At 38.6% G+C, this 12,558-nt stretch overlaps 1 long non-coding RNA gene across 1 annotated transcript in view; it reads right to left on the bottom strand.

Annotated features, from left to right (window-relative positions):
• Positions 1-684: 684 nt before the first annotated feature.
• The window catches only part of LOC147579412 (uncharacterized), a 32,143-nt gene continuing 20,269 nt past the window's right edge, over positions 685-12,558 (bottom strand). Inside the window, exon 5 of the long non-coding RNA XR_015253916.1 lies at positions 685-1,746. This is a non-coding gene — a long non-coding RNA (uncharacterized LOC147579412). The remainder of the gene's footprint in view (positions 1,747-12,558) is intronic.

Genomic DNA, 12,558 nt, shown 5'->3' with positions numbered 1-12,558 from the left:
TGTAACTTCTTCCTTCTACAAATGATTTTTTGATGTGGGACCACTTGGAAGCTGTCCTAAATGCCACCTAGATAACACCTTAAGTTCAATTTGTGAAAGTAAGTTACCATCATGAAGCAAAATGGTAGTCAGTATAGGTGTTCAATGGCATAATTCTGTATTCATTCTAAGAAAGACTTACCAAATCATTAGCTTATAGATTAATGGACTGTGAGTGCCACACAAGCCTTAAATATCATGTAACAGATAAGGACACCAAATTACTTGCTCACAGGCACACAGCAAGGTGCAAGGCAAGATCAAGATCTTCATTTCCACTCAAACCCATAGCACTTCAGATTTACTTGTAGATTCCATGATATCATTTAAGATTTGAGTGATTGTGACTAAATTTAACACTGTGGAAAAGCACATAAAAATAATTTTGATGTTGGTTCAACTTATGATGTAGAATGAAAATGAAAACCAAAAGCAACTTGTCAATAAAAGCCTGACTTTTTTATTGGATGTCAGTGATATCTGACAAATAGTAGAGGTTAGAAAATAAATGTCTTCTAAGAAGAAAAACTTCAATTTCCTATATTAAAAATAACCCACTGGGTCAGTTGGTTAAGCATGCTGCTCTTGATTTCAGTTCAGGTCATGATCTCATGGTTCATGAGTTCAAGTTCTGCATCAGGCTCCATGCTGGCAGTGTGGGGCCTGCTTGGGATTTCTCTATTTCTTTCTCAAAATAAATCATCTTAAAAAAATAATCCATTGAACACTGCCAATATTTTTATAGGTAACAACTGTCCTCACACTTATCAGCAGGATGTGTGACCTCTGTCCCTTTATTTATGTAGTAATATTTTTATAGGTGTTTAAAGTATTTTATCAGTCACTTTTTAAACCCCATTTTATCCTCAAGAAAAAGGATAGGTGGAAGTGAGTATTTTTTGAAAATCAAAGAAAGTCAAAAGGTTTGGTTGAAGATTATTTAGGAAGTATGTTGTGAGTCTGGTAAAAGTCTAACTGAAGTGTCGAGGTCAAGGGCCTGCAGTAGAACTAAGACTTTAGAAAGAGGGAAGGAGGGAGGGAGAGAGGGAGGGAGAAAAGTGAGTCTGGGGAAGTAAAGAAAGAGAAAAAGATATGAGGGAAGAGATTGTTTCTTTTCTCTCCTGAAGGCCTCCTAGCAGAATCCATCAACCAAGAGCAGGACAAGCATTGCATAGAGAAATGGGAACACAACCAGTTGGAGATGTTTTAGCCTTGCACACAACCTAAGTCTAATAGTTTACTGAGCTGGTCCCCTATTCAAGTTATACAGTCCTTATTGAACTTTTGGGCTTCACCTTCAAGAGGTCCTCCTTCACTTTCCCTAAGCCCTGAATTCTTCAGGAATTCTGCAGGGCCTGGGATAGCAGCACTCAGTCCCTCCAGGGAGAGAGAAAAAAGCACCTTGTTTCCTGAGCCCTGGTGCTTCATTCCCAAGAGTGGGGAGTACAGAAGGGTGGGAAAAGGGTGAAGATATGGTTTGGGGAGGAAGTTTTCATCTCCAATCCAGAGAGCTTCTCTGGGGAGGAGAGTGATGGTAAATGGAGCCTCACTATTATTTTCCTGTGTTGCTGTTGGAGATGGGGGTTCCTGGCAGCTGGCTTTGGCCCTGGCTTTGGCCTTTGTTTCCCTACTCTCTCCTCTTGGCACAGTCAGAAGCTTTCAGTGTTGTGCTTTCAGGATCACATGGTTCAATCTTTGCACAGCTGCCTGGGGAGAAAAAAAAGAGTGAGAGAGAGACTGAGATGGAGAGAGCACCCGTTCTATTCTTACCATGTGTGAGGCTAAACAATTATTATTGGCATGACTAAAAGCCCATCAAAGCATTCTCTCCCTGACCCCTACCCCTAGTTACATAACACACCACTTCTCACTCCATTTCTGGACCATTCACACCCAAATCATCCTCTGCATTCCACACACAGGCTTCTCTCCACATTCCTGTCCACCGTCCCCTGAGCACACACACTCTCTCACATCCACAATACAGAGGGTGTGTGTATATATATTATCACACCTACTGAAAGGGAAGTCAACATTTTAATCAACCCAATAATCTCTGCACCTGATGCTGGATGAAGAGTTTGATTTTTTTTGGAAAGTATCAGTGGCTCTGGCAATTTACACACACACACACACACACACACACACACACACACACACACACACCTGGCCTTTTCCATACCACTTCAAAGTTTTACAGTCTGTGTCCTTAACCCTCTTTCTTCAATATAAACTCATAAGCTCCATCCTCCTCTTTTCCACTAACACTGCATCTTTCCCACCTGAAAAATTAACACAACCATGGTTTTTCAAAAACCAATCCTCCAGGCCCCCAGTAGTAAGTTTCACCCCTCAGTCTTTCCCACAAAAACTTGACTCAGCCTGCTCTGTTTATTTCTACATGTTTATATCACCAATTAATGGCCTGTATCAGTCACTGCAAGCAGCAACAGCTAAAGTGAAAAAGCGTCCTTGGCTTGCCTCATGTTTCTTCAGGCTACCTCAAACTGGTCTTTACTAGCTTAACACCTTGAATGGCCAACAGGAAATGTGATCTTACAAAGTATGGTTATAAAGTAAGATAGTTCTGGGGCACCTGGGTGGCTCAGTCGGTTAAGTGTCCGACTTTGGCTCAGGCCATGATCTCACGGCCCATGGGTTCGAGCCCCGCGTCGGACTCTGTGCTGACAGCCTGGAGCCTGCTTCGGATTCTGTGCCTCCCTCTCTCTCTGACCCTCCCCCGTTCATGCTCTGTCTCTCTCTGTCTCAAACATAAACACTTTAAAAAAAATTTTTTTAAATAAAGTAAGATAGTCCTTTAAAAAAAAAAAAAGACTAGTCTTAGGGCACCTGAGTGGCTCAGTCATTTAAGTGTCTGACCTTTGGTTTCAGCTCAGTCATGATCTCAACAGCTTCATGGGTTCCAGCCCCACATCAAGCTCTGCACTGGCAGTGTGGTACCTGCTTGGAATTCTCTCTCTCTCTCTCTCTCCCTATCTATCTCTGCCCCTCTGCTACTTGCACAGTCTCTCCCTCTCCAAAAATAAATAAATAAACTTAAAAACCAACAAACAAACAGACCAGTCTTAGATATTTAAATAAAATTTCACATGATATTGTGATCAGCATAACTGGGATTGATCTTTTACTTCTCAGAGTTATTAGCGGGACATTCATTTAAATGTGTAATTTTTCATATGTTAATTAAAAACTAGTCTCATTACTTTATAGCTCCAATTCTATATCCAAGAAAGTTTTGAAACATACAGAAGCATAAAGATAACTAACAAATACATAATAAATGCTTACAATGCTTATTCCTTGGTTTATTTGCTGAAATTGTATCTTGTATAGTATGGGGTGACAAACTACAGCCTGAGGTCCAAATCCTGTTTTTGTGCAATCTGTGAGCTAAGGATAACTTTTATATTTTTTCAATGGTTGAAGAAAGCAGAACAATATTTCATGACATGTGAAATTATATGAAATTCAAACTTCAGTGTCCGTAAAGTTTTATTTGAACATAGCCACACTTACTTGTTTACATATTTTCTATGGCTGCCTTCGCACTACAACAATAGAGTTGAGTAGCTAAAACAGAGACCATATACCTCCCAAAACCTAAAATATTTAGGAAATATTTTAACAGGAAAGTTTGCTGACTCCTGCTCTATGGTATGGCTTTTCAATCCCTAAATATCTCTGGGAAGGGTTCTATATATTTAGGAACAAATTGGGTTTACTAGAAACAGAAACCTGAAATGATAGTGGCTTAAATAAGGTAGGGGTTCATTTTTCTCTCACGTAAAAGAAAACTGAAGATAGGCACACCGAGCACACCGAGTGTCCTGGTGGTCATCAGAAACTAAGTCTTCTTTCTGCTCTGCCATCCTTACTACAATGGCTTTCATCTTCAAGATTACATCATAGTCATATAATGGATACTGGAACCCCAATCATCACATCATGTTCCCAGGAGCAGGAAGTAGAAGGTGGTCAGAACAAAAAAGCAGTACTCCCAGATGAGTTAGCCCTCATTAAACAACTTCACCAGAAGTTCTATCCAAATATTCTTCTTATACCTAATTGGGCAGCTCCATTTGCAAAGGAGTTTGAGCAATGTAGTTCACAGCTGAGAACATTGCCACCCAAATAAAATCAGGATTCTGTTAATGACACACAATAAGAGAGTGGGTAGTGGTTAGCCAACCAGCACTCTCTGCCCCAGGAACAAATGGCTTCTCCATATCCTTTTCAATATATGCTGCATAACAGTTTCTCATAAACATACGAGGTTTTGTTCAGTTATTTTTTTTTTTGTCTTTTTTTAAGCATACATCCTTATTCAGCCTCTTCAGGTCTAGCTCTTTACAAAGTATATTCCACAAATATTGAGTCATTTAGCCCTTACAACAACCCTGAGAATCACAACAATCACCCCTGGAAAACTGAGGAAATTAAAACTCAGAAAACTGAAATAGAATACCCAAGGTCGCTCAAATAAGTAGTAGCATTGGGACTCAAGTCAAAGTCTCCGACCCCAAATCCAGTTGTTTATTTCCACCATATCAAAACTGTACCCAGTTTGATGCCACAGATGCCCAGACCATTCCTGCCAACAATACCCATTATCTCTAGTCTCCTCTCTCAACCAATTTCTTTCTTTTCAATGTCCCCTTCTCCTCTCTACTAACTTGGCATCATTGAAGCCCTAACAATTTCTTGCCTAGACAGTCATAGCACCTCTTTTCTTGTTGTCTGGCCTTGAATACACCTTTTGTTCTATTAAGTTTTGTGTACAGGTCATTTTTTTCTCTACTTTCTTTGTAACAATAATTATAACTTTGTATAATTTTGTAATTAATTAACAGTGATGTAACTTTATTCAACAATGTATATTAATGTTTCAAAAACCAGGTACAAAAAAAATAAAACTATTAACAAGGATGACAATCCAATGTGTGGTATGGCCAACATCCTCTGCCACTTTCCTTAACTTGTGGCTAGGTTTATACATGCCTTAAAAAACATGGACTTTTATTGAAAAGTCACAGGGCTTTTTAACTGACCATGATAGTTCATTATAAATTTACTTTTTCCCAGCTTTATTGAGGTATAATAATTGGCACACAATATTGTATAAGTTGTTCAATGTGTTGATTTGATATATATTGAAAAACATATATTGAAAAACACCACACTATTAGCTAACACCACCATCACATCACATAATTACTATTTATTTTGTGTGTGTGTGAGAACATTTAAGAACTACTCTCTTAGCAACTTTAAAGTATATAATACAGTATTATTAGCTATGATCATCATGCTGTATATTAGATCCCCAGAACTTATTCATCTTACAAGTGGAAGATGATATTCTTTGACCAACATCTTCCCATTTTCCCCACACTGCAAGTCCCTGATAGCCACCAGTCTAGTCTCTGTTTCTATGAGTTCAGCTTATTTAGATTCCACATATGAGTGACATCATGCAGTATTCATCTTTCTCTGTCTGAGTTATTTCACATAGCATAATGCCTTCAAGGTCCAACCATGTTGTTGCAAATAGAATTTCCTTCTTTTTCATTTTCATAGCTGAATAATATTCCAGTGTGTGTGTGTGTGTGTGTGTGTGTGTGTGTGTGTGTGTGTGTGTGCCACATCTTCTTTATCCATTCATCCATTGACAGACACTTAGGTTGTTTCCATATCTTGACTACTATGAATCAATGCTGCAGTGAATGTGGAGGTGCAGATATCTCTTTGAGGTGATGTTTCCATTTCCTTTGGATATATACCCAGAAGTGGAATTGCTGGATCATATGGTAGTTCTATTTTTACTTTTTAACTCTGATTTCCATAGTAACTGGACCAATTTACATTCCCACCAACAGTGCACAAGTGTTCCCTTTTTTCCACAACCTCACCAAATACTCATCTCTTGTCTTTTTGATGATAGATATTCTAACAAGTATGAGGTGATATCTCATTGTGTTTTGGATTTGCATTTCCCTGATGATTTGTACTATTGATCACCTTTTCATATATACAACAGCCATTTGTGTGTCTTCTTTGGAAAAATGTCTACTCAGTCTGTGCAGTTCCTCTGCTCATTTTTTTAATCAGGCTGCTTGGGTTTTTTGTTGGTTTTTTTGTTTTTGTTTTTGTTTTGTTTTGTTGTTTTGATGAATTTTTTTTGTATGGGTTTCATACATATTTTGGATATTAACCCCTTATTAAATATATGAGCTGCAAATATTTTCTCCCATTTGTTAGTTTGCCTTTTCATTTTGTTGATGGTTTTCTTTGGTATAAAGAAGCTTTTTAGTTTGAAATAGACCTATTTGTTTATTTTTGCTTTTGTTGCCTTTGCCTTTGGTGTCAAATCCAAAAAAACCATTGCTAAAACCAGTGTTAAAGATTTGTCCTTGATGTTTTCTTCTAGGAATTTTACAGTTTCAGGTTTTGTATACAAGTCTTTAATCAATGTTGAGGTGACTTTTGTGTTTGCATGTGTATATCCAGTTTTCCTAACACCATTTATTGAAGACATTATCCTTTCCCTACTGTATATTCTAGGTTTCTTTGTCATAAATTAATTTACCATATATGTGTGAATTTACATCTGGGCTCTCTATTCTTTTCCACTGATCTGTGTGTCTGTTTTTTTTTTGTTGTTGTTTTTTTTGTTGTTTTTTTTTTTGTTTTTGCCAATACTATACTGTTTTGATTACTGTGCTTTGTAGTATAATTTGAAATCAGGAACTGTGGTGACTCTAGTATTGCTCTTTCTCAAGATAGCTTTGACTATTCGGGATTTTGTGGTTCAATACCACTTTTAGGATTGTTTTTTTTTTTTCCTATTTCTGTGAAAAATGCCATTGAAATTTTGGTAATGATTGCATTGAACCTGTAGATTATCTTGGGTAGTATGGATATTTTAACAATATTAATTCTTCTAATTTTAATGGAATATCTTTTCCATCCCTTTGCTTTCAGACTGTGTGTGTTCCTAATATCTGAAGTGACTCTCATGTAAGCAGCATATAATTGAGTCTTGTTTTTTTATCCATTCAGTTACACTATATCTTTTGATTGGAGAATTTGTTCCATTTACATTGAAAGCAATTATTGATAGATATAGACTTACCTTTGACATTTTGTTAATCGAATTCTGGTTGTTTTCTAATTCCTTTGTTTCCTTTCTTTCTCTCTTGTTCTCTTCTTTTTTGCTTTATATAAAGCTTTTTAAATTTATAAGTCTATTTTAAGCTGATAACAGTTTAACTTTGATTGCATGCAAAAGCTCTACATTCTTACACTGCTCCCAACCATTTTATGTTGCTGTTGGGGTTTTTGGTTCTGTTTTGTTTTATTTTAAATGTTCATTTATTTTTGAAAGAAAGACAGAATGTGAGCAGAGGAGGGGCAGAGAGAGAGGGAGACACAGAATCTGAAGCAGGCTCTAGGCTCTAAGCTGTAAGCACAAAACCTGACACTGGGCTCTAACTCTCAAACTGTGAGATCATGCTTAACCGACAGAGCCACCCAGGCATCCTTTTTTTTTTTTTTTTTTTTTTTTTTGAGAGAGAGAGAGAGAGAGAGAGAGAGGAGACAGCAACTGATCAAGAGGCAGAGAGAGAGAGAGAGAGAGAATCCCATGAGGGGCAGAGAGGGAGAGAAAGGGAGAGAGAGAAATAGAGAGAAGCAGGACTCACCCAAAGCAGGGCTCAAGCTCACCTGATGTGGGTCTCCAACTCACAAGCCATGAGCCAAAGTCCAATGCTTAACTGACAGGCACCCTCATTTTATGTCCTTGATGTCACAATTTTGTTTTACATTGTGTATCCATTAACAAATTATTGCAATTATAGTAATTTTAATGTTTGTTTTTGACCTTTATACTAGAGTTCTGATTTCCTCACCACCGTTACAACATTAGAGTATTCTAAATATAACTATATATGTACCTTAACCAATGAGTTTTATACTTTCATATTATCTCATGTTACTAATCTGAATCTTTTGTTTTAGCTGGGAGAACTCACTTTAACAATTCTATAAGGCCAGCTTAGTGGAGATGAACTCCATCAGCTTTTGCTTGTCTGGAAAACTCGTTGTCTCTCCTTCAATTCTGAAAGACAACTTTGCTGGGCAGAGTATTCCTGGTTGGCAGGTTTTTTTCTTTCAGTATCTTGAATATATTATCCCACACCTTTTTTTAAAGATTTTTATTTTTAAGTAATCTCTACACCCAATGTGAAGCTCAAACTCACAACTCCAAGATCAAGAGTCACACACTCCACCAACTGAGCCAGGCTTCATCTCACCTACTTCTGGCCTGCAAAGTTTTTGCTGAAAAATATACTGATAGTATTATGGAAGTTCCCTTACACACAGCAAATCATTTTCCTCTTGCTGCTTTTAAAATCCTATCATCTTTAACTGCTGACAATTTAATTATAATGTGTCTTAGTGTGGGTCTCTTTGGATTCATTTTTCTTGGAACTCTCCAGAGTTCCTGGATCTGGAGATTTGTTTATTTCCCCCAGGTTAGGGAAGTTTGTGGCCACCGTTCATTTGGATAGACTTTCTGCCCCTTTAATCTCTCTCTTTTTATTATGGGATCCCTGTTTTTTCACTTTATGGTGTCTTATAAGTCCCCAAGCTATTTTCACTCTTTCCCATTCTTTTTGCTTCTCTAATTGGATGAACTCCAATGCCTTGTCTTCTAGTCTGCTGATCTTTTCTTCTAATTGATCTAGACTGATGCTGAAACTCTGTATTAAATTTTTCAGTTCAGTTAGTATATTCTTCAGCTTTATGATTTGTTTGGTATTTTTTTATATTTTCTTTTTGTTGAAATTCTCACTTTGTTCATGCATTGTTTTGACCTTTAGTGAACATCCTTATGATTGTTATTTTGAACTCTCTGTTAGGTAAACTGTTTATCTGTTTCATTAAGATCTGTTTCTAGAGTTTTATCTTGTTCTTTTGCTTGGCACATACTCCTCTGTTATTTTCTTTGACTCTCTGTGTTGGTTTCTATGTATTAAATAAAATAGAGACCTCTCTGTGTTTTGAAAGAGTAGTCTTCTGTGGGAAATGAACCTCATCAATTAGCCTGACCAGTGCTCTTGGTTGTCTCTCAAATCTTTGTGATTGTCCAAGCCACCTTCTTTGTACTTAGTGGCTCCCAATAGTTGAGTTTGTGCCAACACCTGTCAGTATCCAAAGGGGATGATCACAGTCAGTACATAGATATAAGCTATTTGACGAGACTGGGTGCATTCAGGATGGTATGGCCGTAGACAGATACAGGCTATTTGGAAACCAGTCAGGTAGCAGCTGAGAAAATGTATAGTTAGGCTCCTTCCAGAGAGAAACTGGAAAGTGGGCATTTTTGTCTCTTCTCTGCTGGGCCCTGATGTATAACCATCCATGAGACTTTGGTCCTGGGCCTATTAAGAACTTCTCTGCTTTTGTTGTTGTAGGTGGTGGTGGTTTTTTAGCAAGGGCAGAGGGGTTGGGGAGGGCAGAGGGAGAAAGAGAATTCCAAGAAGGGTCCACACTCAGTGCAAAGCCTGACTCAAGGCTTGATCCCACAACACTGGGACCATGACCTGAGCAGAAACCAAGAAGCAGACATTCAACCAACTGAGCCACTCAGGCACCCCAGAACTTCTGTGTTTTTAATAATACCATGGGACTCCTGAATGGATGCCCCCATTGGTCTTGAGAGCCAGGTGATCTGGGGACCCATTCCTCAGGTGGTAGCCACAAAAGCTGGAGCACAAGACATACACACAAGCTCCTTCCAGGGAGAAACTGGTGACTTTAGCAGACTAGAGGAAGAAGACAGAGGAGGTGTCTGCAGGCTTTCCCTGGTCTCTGGAAAGGAATGCGGCTAGCTCCTAGTTGTGTGCTAAATTAGAAGCTTTTAAAGTATGCAAATAGACCTCTTTCATGGAAAGACTGAGAGATGGGCATTTCTGCCTGCTCCCTCTGCACTGAGTCTTAGAGGGAGATAGCCAGTTAAGAACTGCTTCATTTTGGCACCTAGGTGGTTCAGTCAGTTAAGCAGCTGACTCTTGATTTTGGCCCAGGGTCATAAGATCAAGCCTTGTGTCAGGCTCTTTGCTGAGCATGGAGCCTACTTAATATTCTCTCTCTCTCTCTCTCTCTCCCTCTGTTCCTCTTCCTTGCTCACTTTCTCTCTCTAAAATAATTAAAAAAATTTTAAGCAAAAAAAAAAAAAAAAGAAAGAAAAGAAAAAAGAAAGAACTGTTTCTTTGTTTGCTACTGTCCTGTGGGACTCTTGAATGGAAGTCCATTGGCTATCAGAACCATGTGATCTGTGGACCCATCTCTCAGGTGGCATCCATAAAAGTGAGGTGCAGACATGTATATAAGCTTCACCTAGGGCATATGGTGATTTGGAGCAAGCAGGAGGTAGAAGGCGAGGGAGGTGTCTGCCAGTTTCCCTGGTCTCTGAGGATGATGGCAGTCAGCCCCCTAGATGCCTGTTAAATTAGAAGCTTGACCCAAAGGCAGCAGATTTTAAAGAAAAAAAGTAGATGGACACTATTCAGAGAAAGGCTGGGAGACTGGCAGGTTTTGCTGGCTCCCCTGCACTGAACCCTGAGGTGATAGCAAGAAAGAGGGCTCATGTCTATGAATGACTGCTTCTTGTGGGTCTCACGGACTCAAGCCCCATTGCCTTTGGAGGTAGATGTTTTGGGGGTCCATCTACCGGGTAGAAATCTTAAAAGTTGGGGTACTAAATGTGGGGTCCAAACCCTTTACTCCTCAAAGAGAAGCTGGGAGTTAGGGGTTCCCTCCTGATTGTATGGCACTGTGCTGGTGGTGGAATTTATGATGAGAGTGTATCTCAGCCTTTCCTATCCATTTTGATGTGGGCATTTCTTTTTTTGACTGATGTATAGAAATTACTCAGCCAGTTCTGGATTATACTTCCAGAGGGAATTGCTCCATGTGTAGCTCTTCATTTGGTGTGTCCATGAGAGGAGGAGGGTTCAGGAATCTCCTATATCATCATCTTTAAAGACGACTCCTGAAAAAGACTAAATTCATTCTTAAAAAGTAATAAAAAGTACAAAAAAGTATATTCACTGAAAAATAAGTCTCCTTTTCATGTCTGTGTCCAGACAACCAGCTCTCCTACCCAAGACAACTCTTGCTTTCCAAATATACTTACACAGGTAGTCTATGCATTATCCCAGTACATATATCTATATACATGCATATATATATCTGTATAATATTTTATTAGCATAAATGGTAGCATATTATATACACCATTCTGCATCTTACTTCTCTCACTTAACAGTATATCTTAAGGTTTATTCCACCTATAGCCAGGTCTGTCTAAAACTCAGATCTTAACTATGTTACTATGCTACTTAAAATTCTTTAGTGGCTCCACATTACCCCCGCAGAATGAAATTTATGCTCCTTAGTTCAGCTTCAAGGTCCTCTCTAACCTGGCTCCTCCTAGTACTTCAATTTTCTCACCCACCATTCATTCACTGATTCCTTATGTTCTAGTAGTCAAATTGCTTATAGCCTGCCCTCATACTCACTGTGCTCTTTCACAAGTCAGAGCCTTTGCAATGCCCTTCCCACCCTTCTTCACCTTAATTACATTTATTTACCCTTCAAAATAACTCAGATATTCCTCATCCACGAAGCTTTCCCCTTACTCCCAGCCTTGTTCAAGGACTCCTGCATACTTATATCATAGCCGTAATTATATTAGATTCAACATATCTGTTTATGTATACATTTTCATCACGTAACTGCTCAAAGCAAAGATTACCATTTTGGTTCATTTTTGTTTCCGCAGAGTCTAGCATCATGTCTAGCATTAAAAGCCAAACAAATATTTATTGACAAGAACTGATTTGAACGATTAAACCTCCTCTGTGGTAAGGTTAGAATCTTTTTTAAGGCTGAGAATCAAATGAAATGTACACATTTCTAGAAATAGTGAGTTGTGACTCATAATTTGGGATGCAGCTATAAGGAAACCTTCTTGAAAAGTTGATTTAAACATGTTGAAGGTGAAAGACAAATCTTGCATTGGAAATGGCTACTGGGTAGGAAATAAGGAAACCTAAGAAACATCAATTAAAGGAGAGAGGAAGGTGAAGGAGGAGTGCAGCAGGCAGAGGTATTAGGACCTAAACTGGGCATGCTGGGGGTGAGATAGCAGGAGGGCCTTGTGATAGTATTTTCTAATGTAGGGTCTTTGTTCACTAATAGGCAGCCTGGGTGTCAATAGAGAAGGACCCTGCACACTGCAAACTCCATAGTTCCAAAATGACCTTCTTTTCTCTACTCTTCACTTCCTGATGAAAGAGTAATAATAACTCTTTCAGTGTTCTGGAGAAAAAAGATGAATTCTCACAGTATGAGTAAAGAAGATGGGTATTGAACTAATTATCTATAACTGTGGTTACTGCTCCTCCTGAGGGATGCAGGTGCCACAAGCAT

The sequence above is a fragment of the Puma concolor genome, chromosome B4, assembly GCF_028749965.1.
Source record: "Puma concolor isolate L17-30 chromosome B4, mPumCon1.1.hap2, whole genome shotgun sequence".
Classification (NCBI taxonomy): domain Eukaryota; kingdom Metazoa; phylum Chordata; class Mammalia; order Carnivora; family Felidae; genus Puma; species Puma concolor.
This window is presented reverse-complemented; position numbering and strand designations above follow the sequence as displayed.